Consider the following 15,755-nt stretch of genomic DNA (forward strand, 5'->3'; position numbering starts at 1 on the left):
CTGATGCATCCTAGTTTTTTCTGACATCCATAACATGTTTCCACAACTTGTCAATAGTCTGTTTTTGCCTAATTGAATCCACTGGACATAATTAAAAGAGCACACACCTGCTTATGAAAAGCTCTCACGGTTAACAGCGTATGTCTGTGTAAACAAAGCCATAAGGTCCAGATAATTGTCCTTTCGGTCTGCAAGAGGGAAGCACATCATGGCCTAGATCTAGAGAATGATTTCTGCGGTGGTGAATATTTTTCCTTAGGGTTCTACTAAATATAACTGGGAATTGGCTGCATTACCCTGAGCTCACACTGAATGCGGTGCGGCTTGCGGTCCTGATCCAGTTCCGGTTTTCCGCAAACCTGACTCGCACTGATCCTAGGGAAACAGCTGCAGCTGCAGCTGTGGTTGCAGAAATACGGCTGATGAGAACAGAAGTCCATGTGGTCCTTTCTGTTGCTATCCCTCACAAGTGATTGAAAAACAGCCATGATTTTAATTTTTTTAGGGCAAAACTCGTTATCTGTGCGCTTAAATATGCTATCTCATCCTCCAAAAGCCCCTCTATTTCCTCGTGCTTCTGTGTCACCGGTTTGTTCACATTAGTCAAGCTAGTTATGTCGGTGTGGTGATTTTATTGTGAAATTAACCGGCACTTTATTCGTGCAATTCGGCAGCTTGATCCAGGGACCGCTGCAGCTTCCGGTCAAACTTCCTTTTTGCAGAATTTTTTGCAATGCCACATGGCCTTGGTAACCAGACCCACAATCGCATGTAAATTATGTGAGTGGACACATTGATTTTTTATTTTTGGGCTCCTTGTGGCGGTGCGACCGTAACTCACATGGAAAACTAATAAACTAAAGGCTATAGAAATATATTTGGAAGTACAAATCTAAATCTATATTTTTTTTGTGTTTTTTTTTTAAATGTAGAGTATTAAAACAAATTTCATTCCTTAATCAGCAGCCCTTCATGAAACCAGACGCTCATTCTGAGATGTTTTCAATAACAAGTTCATTGGAAATTAGTCATATAGACACAAATACATGAATAGAGTTATGTGAGTTTTACCATAGTTAGAAATAATGACATTTAAGAAGAAAGAAAACAACAACAACAGAAACATCAAGTGGCTTTTGAAGAATTTGACTTTGCAAATCCCAAATGCCACACCCAGTAAAAAAAGTGTCAAAGCTCTAGAATATTTTAATACTGAAATCCTTTACTCACAAAATTATCACAAAACAAAAACAATGAAATATAACTAAATTATTAGCCATATTAGATTGAAAGGATGGATTTTTTTCTCAAAAATATTTTTAGAATGGCTTAGCCTACTGGTACTGAAAACTGAAAATAATGTAAGCACTCTTTCAATCCAACATCTCTGGGTTTTTTTTTCTTCAGTACAAAGGAACAGTATTACAGTTTTCATAATTAATTATTAAAAGTATGTGAAGTTTTAAAAATATAGTTTCAACTTTCAACAGAAAAGGGATGTCCAGAATATCAGAAATTGTACAGCACCAGTCTATTAGTTTATTAAAATCTCTGACTAATCTCTTGACAGGGAATTCATATCCCATTCCAGTACATAGCCAGAAGGTATTGGCATTGAAACAAGGTTGTATAGTCTTTGCCTGTGGTGATGCTATTTTTGAAACAACGTGCCTTTTTCCATGTTGTTGAATAAAATAACTATTCAATCTACTCCCCATGAGGCAACATGTGCTCATCTAAATTCTAATTTCTGAAGATCAAATAACTGTTAATATAAGATGTGCATTTCACAGTAATATATGTGTGCTTTTGGTGTGCAGCAAGCCTAGCTCTAATGTACTTTTTCTAACTGTGATGCCTAAAGCTAAAAGTTGCAATAGATACATTACCTGGACAGCATTTAAGCATCAGATTGCGTGTCCTTCTCTGTGAAAAGACATTAACCTTTGAAGTGACAGTATAATCTGTATTAACACTGTTTTTTGTATTAGTTTTACAACTGCCAACCCAGACTTCATTCCTGAATGGAAATATATACTGTTAAATTGACATGACCTGCACAGTCACATTTGTTTCAACTTTCATTTTAGCAATTTCAATTTAATGGTGAATAATATCCTTCTCTGTCAGCCCTGGTGAAGTTTAGTGAACGTTTTCTGCAATTGACACACTATTCTAAGTTACATTTGCTTGTGGGGGAGTAGAGATTATAGCTAACTTTACAAATAATAACAGCCATCTTGAGGCAGGAACACATACAAAATTAGAAAATTATCCTTTTCACATTGAATGCATTCAAAAGGATTTGGGTCCACCCACACAGTTAGAGATTTCATACAAACCACTTATTTAAAGTTGAAAACTACTACTCCTCTTAATTTTGATGAGTATTTCTCAACAGTTTGTTGGTGTGTTTAGTAAATCTGGGGAACCCATTAGTTGAGAAAGGGCAATGACCATTTTTCCAACTCTTCTTCCTCAAGCTCTCTAAAATATTTAAAACTTTTGGATATTTTTTAGTTATGTAAGTGTTTGCAATAAAATAAAAATAGGGAGCACAATTTGAATTGTGTTGTGTGCTGTACAAACCTTTTACTACCAAAGGAACTGTTGCAGTGCATAAAGTGGACAAAATAATTAAGAACTAGGACTACCTCCAAATTCTTGAATTTCATCCCAAAAAACTAGGTGGATGAAACTTGGACATAATCTTTTTTTTTTAACAAAACAATAATTCCAAATCTGGATTTGGAATCAATAAAGTAGGACAACATTTGCCTTGATAAATAACTCACTGACATCAGTCGTATTCAAAGTTTAACAACTTCTGGCAAAGACACTTAAAAGCATTACCACAGAACCTTGCTTATGGCTGCAGAAAATGTATGACTTCCCTGTAGGGTGCAGTAAATAAATAAATAAACAAATGAAAAAGAAAGTTTACACCTCAAAAAGTTCATTTTAGATTGCAACACCAACAAAAACAACTGGTGAAGCATAAAGTACAAGGCTAATTTGCAATTTAACTTTCAATAATTAACAACTTTTGCTAAAGACTTCCAAATATCCACCTCCTATTATCTGCACTTGCCTTATGTTCAAATAGCACAATAGGAAGCATAAACATTAGCCTTATCCACAATGACCCCATTGCATCTACTAGCAAGTCTGACTCTTCAGTGTGTACCAAAGCACCTCATTAATTATCACAGCAGGTGGAAGGAAAACAGTGTGGATTAGAGAGACCCGCACACCTGTTACATAGCTTTTGTTGAACACACGGTTTGCAATAACACCTGGTTTGGCTATAGAGTGGCATACCAAGTATTAAGTTAGTAAACCTGCATGACTGATTTGTTTCTTTAGTCATCAATATACAACTAAATGTATAAGTAAAATTTAGATTAAACATCACCTTATGTGCTACAATGCAAAAGGTCTATCCTCTGCTCTTTAAAGTCAAATATAAAACTATACCAAATGTATTAGTTTTGTCTGTTTATCAAAGACTGGATCAGCCTTTTATAATACTACTACTGACTTTGCCACATGTCTGTGTGAGGTAAAAGAAGAAAAATAAGTATCAAATTAAGGTTTCATAAAATTCATAACTGGAATAAACATCAAGTTGCTGCAGGGAAGTGTGAAACGTTATTTCTGTGTCATTATCCTGATTCTTTCATTTCCTCTTCCATCACTGGCAGATCAAATCTACAATATGGATATGAAAACAGAAGATATGGATATGAGCTGACATATGTAAAAATAAGACTGTTAGAAGGGCTGTGAGATATCAGTCACATTTGTGATGATGCCTAAAGTAAACGCTTATGTATGTATTTTGATTTGAAATCATCTCTTCTCATCTCCTCGTCAACAAGATCCTCTGTAGTATAAACCCATCCAAACTAGATGTGTTATTTTGCCCTTTTCTTATAGGTTATTTGTTTAGTGTTTGCAACTGATACACCAATAATTCTAAGAGTTAATTATGTCAAGCTCTAACCTAATCAATATAATACTTTAGACTTTATTTTTCATAAATACAAATAGCATTCATTACAATTACTTGTTTGTAAACCACCAGTTAATTAAATGCTCTGTTACAAACAAAGAAACTCGCAGCAATTTGGCTCTGCCAAGGCAAATATTGAAAATGAAGTAATTTAACGATTTATGTTGTCATTTAAAATGCACAAGCATTTGCAGTAGTGCAATCAGGTTCTAAAAAATGCATGGATGATGCGTTCAAGGGCAGGTTGAGAAAGATAGGGCTTAATTTTGTTACTCAACCTCAAATGATAAAAGCTAGACTCAACCACTGCAGTGACCTGTCTAACAAACTTGACATCATTGTCAAAAATACCAAGATTTCCAAAGAATACCACAGATACACCAAGATATCTGCAAGAGCCACACCAAATAAATCAAGAGGGCAAATAGCACTGTTATACCCTGCCAGTCAGTCTGAGTCATCAAAGAAAATGACCTCGGTTTTCTTTTGATTTAAACACAGAAGGTTCAGCTTCATCCATTTATAGTTGTCAATATTAGAATTGTAAATTCATTAAATCCATGATGTCACTCTTCTTTATTGCAGAGTTGACGTTTTTCTTTGAACTTCTCACTAATTTGTAAAAAATCCAGTTTATTTGACAAAGAGTTAAGTGAAAGCATAGCCATTCATTTATTATTTTCAAATGAGACCGCAAACACTGATTAATTTTCCACATTTTATTATAAATCAGCCAAAGCTACACTTAATCATTTTTCATAGTGATACATGTCTCCAGTGAATTGCTGCTTCGACAAAGTGACACGGCCCTGTTTGTTGTGTAATGCTGTGAACGAGAAGCTTTTCACGCAATTTATTGCATCTCATTTGCATTTATAGAACTATTTTCACAATGTATGTGCTTAAAATTGTATGAACAATTATTGCACTTCAAATTGAATTTGTCCATTGAGATGATTTAGAAAAAAGAATGTGAATAATTTGCCAAAAAGTGCTGGCCGCATTCATTGGCACCTCTGCAAACATAGAAAACGCCTTAAGAAAATTATAATTTATGACAGTAACATTGTCTTACAGTGAAAACAAATTAAAAATCTAAATCTTTAAATTAATTACATTTTCTCAATGAAGAAAAAATATCAAGGTCAAAACAATTTAAATATTTTTTTAACAGAATCACAGAGGATGCCCCTGATATAGCTCATATTACTAATCTGCTAAAGCTCAAGAAGGGTGCTGAAGCCACAGCGATGTTGAAAAAGAAAGAGAACATTGAGAAAATGTGGATTCAGCATAGCTGATGTCATAATTTCAAGCCCTAGGTTCAAGGAGCAATAACCGAAAATTTTATCATTTTAGTTAGAAAAACAAAAAATAGTGATGAAATGAACTAAAGAAAATATATCAGATGGACTATGGTGTGACGTCACATCGCATATCTCTATGTTGTTCTCCAGTCTCTTGTTTATATAGCAGGGCTGGCCGCGTGTGCTTGCAAGTGCCTGTGAACAGCTGCCACTCGGGGCTTAGTATCTCACCCCAACAGATCATAATGTTCTCTTGCTAACAGCACCCTAAAGTTTTGAGTTACTCACTTCTTCACTTGAAATGGTCCTCTGAAAGTTGAGGCTGTTTTGCTGTTTATTTTTCCATTACAAGTATGCTCACAGAAGGGCAATTTTCTCAACAGGATTATCAACTACAGCTTTAACCCCCTTTTTGTCAACTAGATGAAACTTTGTCTTTCTCTATAAATCTAGAGCATACACTGCAAAAACGGAACTTAAAATAAGTAAAATGTTCTTAAAATGAATGCACTTGTCCTTGATTTGAGCAGGTAAATAAGGTAATTTGCCAATGGAATGAGATTTTTGATGATGGAGATGAACAACTCATCTCCATCATCTTATTTCAAGTGCAGTATGTCTAATTGTCTTATATTAGGGGTCAAAATACTCATTCCATTGGCAAATAATCTTATTTACCTGCTCAAATCAAGTACAAATACACTAACTTTAAGAACATTTTACTTATTTTTAGATCTGTTTTTGCAGTGTACCTTCTGCAATCTGGTTTACACAATCTCTTTTAATCACCTACAGTCCTGGGTGCTCTCTTAAGTCATCTTCTCTTCAGCTAAATCCACACATTTTCTATAAGATTTAGGTCTGAAGATCATGACAGCCATGAAAGAAGGTTTCTGTGTCTTGAACCTGGGTCTATGAATGAGTCAAACCACACAGTGATAGACATGCACAAAACAGACTGAACAATGGCAGTGTAGAAGATGACCTGTGTAAGGTTGTACTGCTAGAGTTGCTGCAGGAAGCAGAATCCCTTCCGGGCCTTCTTTTAAAAAGGGTCTATGTCTGAGGACCATCTCAGTTCCCGAGAAAGGGAGGTTCCTTGGACGTGATCCACAACAGACACACAGTGTTATTGAGGATGCTGAGGGAAGACAGTATGGCGGGTGTTCTCCACACGTTCGCCGTCATCGTCACAGTTTTTAGCAAGTTAAATTCCAGATTGCTCTGACCTCACCAGTGGATCAGTTGATCTACCATCTGTCATTATGTAACCTGGCCACTGAGATTGATAATGTGTAGGACTCTCCAGTCTGCACAATATCAATCTGGATCTATTCCCATTGAATCCGTTTGGGGCAAGGAGGGACATTCAGCAGAACTCTCCGAGTTGATTGAGTCAAGCGACACATATAGTGCCTGCCTACCAAAGATTGATTTTAGCCAGTACTTCTCAAATAGTACTGCCTAAGGGGGCACGGTGCGATGCCAGGGGGCGTGTGTCTTACCCCCGGGAAACATGTTTTTTTTTTTTGCCGTACTAGAATAAAGTGCAATTGTACATCCACTACAGTAGGTGACAGTGTGGTGCTCTCATTGTCAGAGTGTGTGCAGGGATTATTCGCTCTATGGTGTTAGTGGAAGTTTTTTTTCTTTTTTTTTTTTTGCATACACAGCACAGAGCAGTACATATGAAGTGCGCTGAATAAACATTCAAAAGAGACACCATGGAAACATATTTAACACAGAGGAAAAGAAATGCAGAGAGATGAGACATACGACAGTCCCCCGAAACTTAAGACGAGGAAATATGACGAAGCGTAAGTTGCACTTGGCTTCTCTGAGACTGCAGTGGGAAATGAGGAAAGTGTGGTATGTTTACTGTGTCTAAAAATGTTGGCAGTGGACAGCTTGAAGCCAAATAAATTAAGGCGTCACTTAAAGACATTACACCCCAATAACACTGATAAGCTGCTGGAGCTTTTCAGCGAAAATGTGCAGAATATAGCCAACATTCATCCCATTTTGTGAATACTACTTTAGTAAACCAGTGAGCACTGTTGGCATCATATAAGGTGGCATACCAAATTGCTTCATAGCAAAAATAAAAACTATCCCTCTGTCCAATGATACTATTGCCCAACGTGTAAAGGGAATTGCTACTCATCTTCAAGAACAGCTGGTTGAGAAACTTAAAAACAAACGACAGCAACAAAAACTTTACTGCTTATGCATGTTGTGATATGACAAACTCCCTGTCTGTGAGGATCTACTTTTTTGTAAATATGTCAGTATGAAAATATTGGCAAGTATAAAGTGATAGAGAAATTATGTTCATTTTTTTTTATTTTGCAAATTGCAAACACTTTGAGACTCTTTAGATTAGATTCTTTTTGATACTAAAAACAATGATATCAAAGTTATTCTTTGTTGTAAGAATATCTATATTTCTTCTTTCTTTTTTTATTTTCTTTAATGGTAATAAGGACACAATGTTATGCAGAAGTGTAGCCTACTTGCATTATAAGTACACCTAACACAAGTCTTATAAGAATTGTATGGACAAATCATGACAAGTATCATGTCATGACAAAAGATAATTGAGCAGCACTACTTTTAGCCCATCACGTTATCAAATTAAAAAGTAAGCAGCAGATGTCATGGGGACCCACAAGAAGGTAAGCTAGTCAAGGCACTTCTAGGCTTTTTTATTTCAAAGATGAAGTTGTGGTTTCTGACAAATAGCTAACATGTCATTTCTGCAGCGTCTTAAGTGGTGCGTCCTCCTGCGCTGCCATGTTTATGTCAGTATGGCTGTGGGCCCGTACCAACATAAATATGTGGGAAATGTGGGACATACATCTTTCATAGCACCGGCATGTCCCACCTTAAACCACAATACTGCAATGTGATTGGCCCAAATCGTTTCTGGTTTGGACACAAATGGTGGAAGCCGGAGCAGTACAAGATGGATTCACGTGTGTCTGTGAACGCAGAAATACTGTGAGAAATCATCTTGCTGGCAGATTCGTCACCATCCTGAATAAGTCCAGTGATAGTGGTAATGTCTGCAAACTTTAAGAGTTTCACAGACAGGTCCGCTGAGGTGTATTCATTTGTATAAAGTGGGAAGAGAACATGCAATTAGGGGGCGCACCACGTGTTGGGTTCTTATGCGGGAGAAGATGCTCCCTAGTTGGTCAGTTAAGGAAGCTGGTGATCCAATGGCAGGTGGATGCTGGCCCTGTGAACTGGGTGAGCTTCTGGTGGAGGACGCCTGGGTTGACAGTGTTAGAGACCAAGTTGAAGTCCTCAAACAGGAACCTGAAGTACCTTTTTGGGTGGTTGAGGTGGTGCAGGATGAGTGCAGTGACTGGATCTGACAACCTGTTTTGCCTGGTAAACAAACTGCTGGGGGTCCAGCCAGGGGACTGTGATCTCCTTCAGATAATTCAACACCAGTTGCTGAAAGGATTTTGTGACCATGGACATCAAGGCTACAGGTGTGTAGTCATTTAATCCCATGGATTTTCATTAAACTTGTTGAAGATCTGAGTAAAGATTGGGTTCAATTGACGTGACGCGCATGGAGTTTGCACGTTCTTCCTGTCAATCAATCCTGGAGACTTGTCAGTAGCTGACCAATCAGTGATCGCAATTTGTTACAAATTGAAACGCTTGTTACTTGCAGAACCTGGTATGCACATCGCGGCCAGATTGATTTAATTTAAAAATAATGGTAAAAAATGGTTACACGTCAGTGGAAAAAGTGTAATGCAGACATACGTTTTCCCAAACATTTAGAGGGTGGAATACAGTTTATCCCTTTTAAAACCTAAAGGGTGTTTAGAAAAAAATGTAAAAGATGGATAAAGGTATGCAGCTGACCTCATGAGCGCCTGAACACAACAGTGATTGACGGGGAACTATCGCATGATTGTCTGTACAAAAGTAACTACATTTTGTTCATAATTGTATGCTTGATGGTTAAATTAAAGGGAAATGCTTATCGCTAATTGTGTTTTATGTGTTCTGGATATATCTATGTTGCAGTGTCTGGTTGCATAAACCAAATCTTTGTCAGCTAATGATCAGTTAACAAGACTCTGATTTTGCACAAAGAGTTTATTTAGTTCTGTTAAGTGAACTTCACACTCCTAATAAAAGATGCAAGAGGGCCTTTTCAGCCAGAGTGTGATATGTACCAGTTGGTGCAAAGTGTGAATGGCTGCTTTGCAAACCTGCAGAAGAAGCAGCTATGGTCATCAGGCAGATGAAGATTCTGCTCGGGGTGGTTAGTTTGGGTCTCTGGTAAGCCTTGATATTTCTTAAAGCATTCAAAATAGCAGCAGGGTTTTAAGCTAAAAAAAGGTGTTATTTTTCTTAGCCTCATCTCACTATAGCAAATGGTTGCAGTAAGATTTCCTGCAAATATCGCATAGTTCCTTTTCTACCGTTTTTTTTCTTGCAAAACCTCCTAAAATTGGTTATCATATAGAGATCTAATAGTTGTTATGTAGACTTGGTGACAACAAGAAGACAGTCTTTGTTGCAGTACTCTAAGAGTGCACTTTGGATATATTTTATCCTCCTTACCATCCTGGGCACTGTGTGTACTGGCAATATAAAAATGGGTCCACATCAAACCTAGTGGCCAGTGGTCACAAGAACTAGGCCTCTGTGTCTCTTCATATTTACAATCCAGGGGAAACAAAAAGTCCTGGATTACTAACAATAAACTTCCAAGAACCCCCAATAAACTTAGAAAAGCAAAGTATAAATTACATATATTTCATATGGATTATTAAGGGTCACACTAATAGTATACTGTAACAGTTGCTTTTTTCAAAAACAATAACTTCTTAAACTGGGTGTTTTTTCTCTAATCCAACACAAGTACACACATTGTTTCATTGTCACAAGATGCTACTGTAGTAAAAATATTTATTTATTGTAAAGCTTTTTTACAGATGCTTTAACGTGTGCCAATAAATGTGTCTGACAGTGTGCATCCTTTTTTTAATGCAGAATAGGGATTAACAAAAGAAAAACAAGCTTATTAGGTGGTACATTTAGCTGTCATGGGACCTGGAAAGTAGTGCTCACTCCCATGTAAAAGAGGATTTTGGAGTGTTTTTGGCATTGTAGCTCTATTGTTCTCTTACAAGCAGTGTTGCTGCATGGAATAAAGTGATTATCAATCACGCCTCTGTTATAAATCCCCAAATACTTCATAGTCCAATATCTGCGCACAATGAAGGCAGACAAAACCATTTATTTGGTGCTGAAATGAATGAGTAGTGAAAAAAAGATGTAATTCTAAGCTGGAGCCCATACATAATGCCAAGACAGTGGTGAAATTAGGCTGGGATGGCATGAAAAGGGGTTCGCATTTCTCTCTGAATAGACAGTGATGAAAGCACCTGCACTCTGAACACTGCCAAGCTGTTCCCACCTCAGAAATATTTCAAACTATAATTCTTTTCAAAATGTAACAATCATACTTTGGTCCATATACACCTTTATGTTGCTGCAATTAATTATGGTGGTGTCAAATGGACAAGGCAGTAATTTTCATAGTGACAGGAATTTTCAATGAGAGTACAGAAGCAGAAAGAAATATGAAAGAGGCAATAAGAGAGATCCTGGCCATGAGTTAATCAGTTTTCCCGCTTATTATTAACTGTTATTATCTTTCCTCTTTTCAATCAGTACTTGCTTGTGCTCTAAGGATGTTCTAATAGTGGCAATGGGGAGCCATTATTTATATGTCACCAGCTTGCTCAGTGACATGAGATGCTGACAGATCTTGAAACATAATGCCAGATACTTTTCACAAATAGCGCCATTTAGTTTCAGCTCTTTCAAAAATATACCATTGGAAATTGGCAAAACGTGCAGAAAAGAAATAACGTTAGAAAGAAAAAGATATCCTTGAAAAAGGAAGAGTTACATAAGGAAATATACTGCTGCACGGCCATGTGTATATCAAGGTTCAGATCAAAGCAGGAATCCAGCTCAACACTCCTACTATTCAGCCTCATCAAGGCTGAATAGTAGGAAAAAAATGAAGCATTCTGAATATAAAAGAAAATCTACAGTATACTAACACACCGATCAGAGTTCTCAGGCAAAAGCCCTTCGAAAATAAAGAAAACAGAGTAGAAATAGCTGTGTGATGCAACAACCCTGACTTTACACACTATATACGGTATGTACTGTATACATACAATGGAAAAAAAGACTTACACATAGACAGAAATTTATCATAGTCTTACCGCGAACTATGTCATTTAATTAATCTACCTGGAGCATCCCAGCTTCAGTTACATCACAGGTGTGTTTCAAAATATTGTGATGTCATTAAAAAGTTTAGGTATTGGTACTTTTAGTACAGTATTCAGTTTTCTATGTAGAAAAGGAAATCAGTACCCCGAAAAGGAATGTCAGCAGAGGGAAGTCCACTTAGAGGCAAGCCTGGGAAACTATCTGTTGATTCTGTACTGTTACCCACCCATTACCTCACTGAGGCAATGGGCAGGTACAGTGATAAAACATTGTCTTGGATACTACCACTGTCTCCAAAATCAAAATTAAATAAATTAAAAACTAGCATAAAAGAGGCATATTATGAAAATCTTTTGGGGAAAAAACTATAGAAAATAACTCCAACTGAAAATAAAAAAATGGTTTATTAGACATAAGATCACTCTCTAAAAAGACTTTGTCGGGGAATGACTTGGTTTGCGATAGACAAAATTATTTATTTTGTGTTAGAAATGTGCCTGCAGCAGGAGGATTATTTTAGCAACTCATTCTAATTAAATAGTTATTCACATTACTCAAACTATTTGGCATTGAGGAGAAGCAGTATCTATATTTTAATAACATTTTTGGATAAAGCCTTACTTTACTAGTTAATTTTTTTTTTTTGAATATCTAACCATTGGCTTTTTTTTTAATGCGGTACCGCGCACGTGACGTCACCGTCTCAAGAGCAACGCCCCTTTTGCCGCTTAGGTAGGGCATACAGGAGAGAACGCATACAGGAGAGAACGCACGGATAACAGATATGACCGACTTTACAGCCGTTAAACTTTCCCAAGACGATGTCCCAGGCACACGGATTACTGGTCGCACTGTCGAAGAACACACCAACCTTCAGCTCAAACGATGGCTTGAGGTTCGATGGCTTAAAAAGACTGGAAAACTGGCCGAGTTGATGAACGGTAAGCTTTGTTTTTTTTTTTCCTGCGCGGCGATCATGGCAGCGTCGGCCGTTTTTTTTTTTTTTTTTTGTTGTTTGCAATCACCGTCCAGGAATGGGTATATGTTTAATGTTTGTCTCATTTGAAATGTTTTTGAGTAAGCTATCCTGGTAGCAGGCTATCATGTTAGCGCCTGCTACCATGATAGCCTATATGCTATCATGGTAGCAGGCGCTACTTTATTAACATGTCGGCCACCAAAATACTCTTACCTTGACTTGATCTCGCTGGAATTGGGTCAGGATGTTCTTCGGTTGTGCCCTTTCCTCCGACAAAATGCTTGCTACATATGTACTTGAATTTGGTAACTTTTTCCGGGTTGAACTGTTGTGTAGGCCGACCGCCCCGGTGTTCCAAGCGTACACATTTCTCCTTGGCAGTCTTGAAGAAAACATCCTTCATATGCGGCCGATCAGCGTAACTCGAGTCGCTGTTGCACGTTCCATAGCAACAATGTTTAAAAACCATGGTCTTAGATTTGGAAAAAGCAGTCATTTACCGAGTAAAACCTAGGCTAACGCACGTCTCTTTTACAGCAAAACAACGGCGGCTTTCCGGAGTTTGCCCCACTGCGTACCACGTGATGTGACGTCATCGTGACGTTGTGTTTCTAAAAATAGCTTGCGCGCGGTACCCCATTGCTCAGCACTAAATTTGCCTCTGTTTAGTTTTGTGCCATTAAGACCCACTCCTAATTTTTAAAGCAATTCTCAGATTTCATTTCTAATTTAGGGTTAAATACTGATAAAATCATTATAGTCTGGCATTTTATGTTTATGACATTAAAAATTGCCCTACTATTGCTTTTCATGCTATCTTTAATGTGATTGGCTGTGCTGAAAACATTCACAGACCTACCTACTCTTGGCTTCATACCATGGGCCTTGTGCTGACATATGACATGGAGTGCAAACACATAACCATATTTCCTTATAATCCTGTCCTGTCTGACTGTTTTGTAATAACCTTTGAGTATAATCTAACTGAGTACACTGCCCAAGATCTTTACCAGACAAAGCTGTCTAAATAATCTATTCCCATTTTAATTTCACAGAACTACATAGCAGAGGGCAATAAACCAATTTATACCCTTACCCCATACCCTTAACAAACTGATGTTCTTTTTCATAGTGATACTATGTCACTGTGTGTTTCTTTAAACAAAGTACCCTTTATTAGCCCTGGGTGGCTGGATCCCTGGTTTATTTCAGAGCTACAAATTTTAAAACACTAATTTGAAATTAGAGAGAAAGTGGTGGTAACCCGACCAGAGTATGAAAGTGTTGCCATTGGTTACAATTCCCATTTTAGATATGAATCTATCATTTGTAAATGGATATGTATTACAGGCTTTTAAGGTTGCTGTAATTAAATCATTACTTCTCTCAATCAAGAGAGAATCATTCTCATCACTCAAAATGTGTCATTTGCATAGTTGATCATTAATTTGCTCCTAATCACGTTTTCACATACGGATAATATTTAACTCACTTGCTCCATTCGCCTTGCTCGCATTCGGTGTGAATGCACCTTTACAACGGCTTAAATCATAGTTGTCCAACAAATCCCGATTTGTTAATGTTAATAATGAATAATGTGTAGTACTTGGGCAAAATCTCTTTACTATATTCATTCATCCTGGTAAAGTTATCAGACAGCTTGGGGTAATTTTCCACTGATGATATTGAGCTATACTTATCAATAAATATTGATGAATCCAGTCAGTTAGGTAGAACAGGAAAACCTGAAAATCTGGATGACTTAAAATAAACTGCTTTTAAATTCAGACAAGACTACAGTTGCCATCTGTGGGCCAGAGACAATTGTTACCCTGGGTGGTATTAAATTGACCTCAAGTAATAAAGTATAAAACCTTGTTAATATGTTTGACCAGATTCATATTATAAACAGGATTTCCTGCTTTCACCTCTGGAATAATGCCAAAATGAGAAACTCCTGTCCAGTAATGATGCTGAAAAACTAGTCCATTCCAAGGTAAGTTTATTTGTTACTACAAGGCTTCATTATTGAATTGTTTACTACCAAGAAATAAGAAAAATGTACTTAAAATCCTTCATCCTGTCCAAAGCTGCAGTAAGTGTTCTGAAGACAATTAAAAATAAATATTTCCCCAATGTTAGCTCAAGTTCCTTGGCTCCCAGGTATAATTAAAACTATTTTTTCTTGCATTAAACAGCCATTAATGATCAATCTATGTTGAAAGTCATTTCATAAGATCCCAACAAAGCAATTCACTCTCAGACTACAGGCTAACTGGTGTTTCCTACAGAGTTTCAAAAGTAGAATGGAGGCAGATATTTCAGTTATCAAGATCCTCTCCTATGGAACCAGCTTCTAATTGCTAAAAGGCAGACAACCTTAAAAGACTATGCTTGCAACTTTCATTTTTGTAAAAGCATATAATTAGAGTGGTTTGTTATATTTTGCTATTTCTATAGTCATGCCACTATGGTAATATTAATAATCATCATCTTTATTTACTATTGCATCTTTGTATAATCCAATGAAATTTGTCTGCATTTAATTCATCCATTAGTGAGTAGTCGGCTGCCACTGAGTGGCACTTGGGGGGGGGGGGCAATCTGGGGCTCAGGGACCTGCTCAGGGACCCAGAGTGACAGTCTGTGGGCTTCTAACTGGGGAACTTGCAGCCTTCCCAGGGCTCAAGTGCCCTGTTCTAACCACAAGGTTGCCACTTCCCCCATAGTTGCTGGACAATATAATGACCACTTTTTCTCACTCTGCTACATTCTCCTACTACTGTCACATTTTGCATTATTTGTTATTTTAGCATTGAACTTCATGTTCTCACTGTTTACTTTTTTTTCTTTATATAATATATCTCTGCCATGGCAATTCTTTTTAGCTGTTTGCTGTCAAGTCAGAAGTCTTCCATAAAACTGTCTGGGCCACATTGGAGTGTCTGTGTGACTATTTTATTGTTCTTGTGTAACATTTAAATGTGTTATTCAAATACTCAAAATACATGTGCGGTGTGTAAAGTATCTAGCAGTATTCTTTTTCAAGCTGAATTACTGAAAATCAATTAATTGATATTCAGATTTACTGAAATATATCTTTTATATAGACAAAAGTCATTACACTGCAGTAAAGAAAGACCTATAATTAGGTTCCTAGATGATGATA

At 37.1% G+C, this 15,755-nt stretch overlaps 1 protein-coding gene across 1 annotated transcript in view; it reads right to left on the bottom strand.

Moving 5' to 3' along the window:
* Nucleotides 1-15,755, bottom strand: part of igsf21a (immunoglobin superfamily, member 21a) — a gene marked incomplete in the record, with an annotated part of 185,891 nt that overhangs the window by 34,086 nt on the left and 136,050 nt on the right.

Source organism: Fundulus heteroclitus, chromosome 20 (genome assembly GCF_011125445.2).
Source record: "Fundulus heteroclitus isolate FHET01 chromosome 20, MU-UCD_Fhet_4.1, whole genome shotgun sequence".
Classification (NCBI taxonomy): Eukaryota; Metazoa; Chordata; class Actinopteri; order Cyprinodontiformes; family Fundulidae; genus Fundulus; species Fundulus heteroclitus.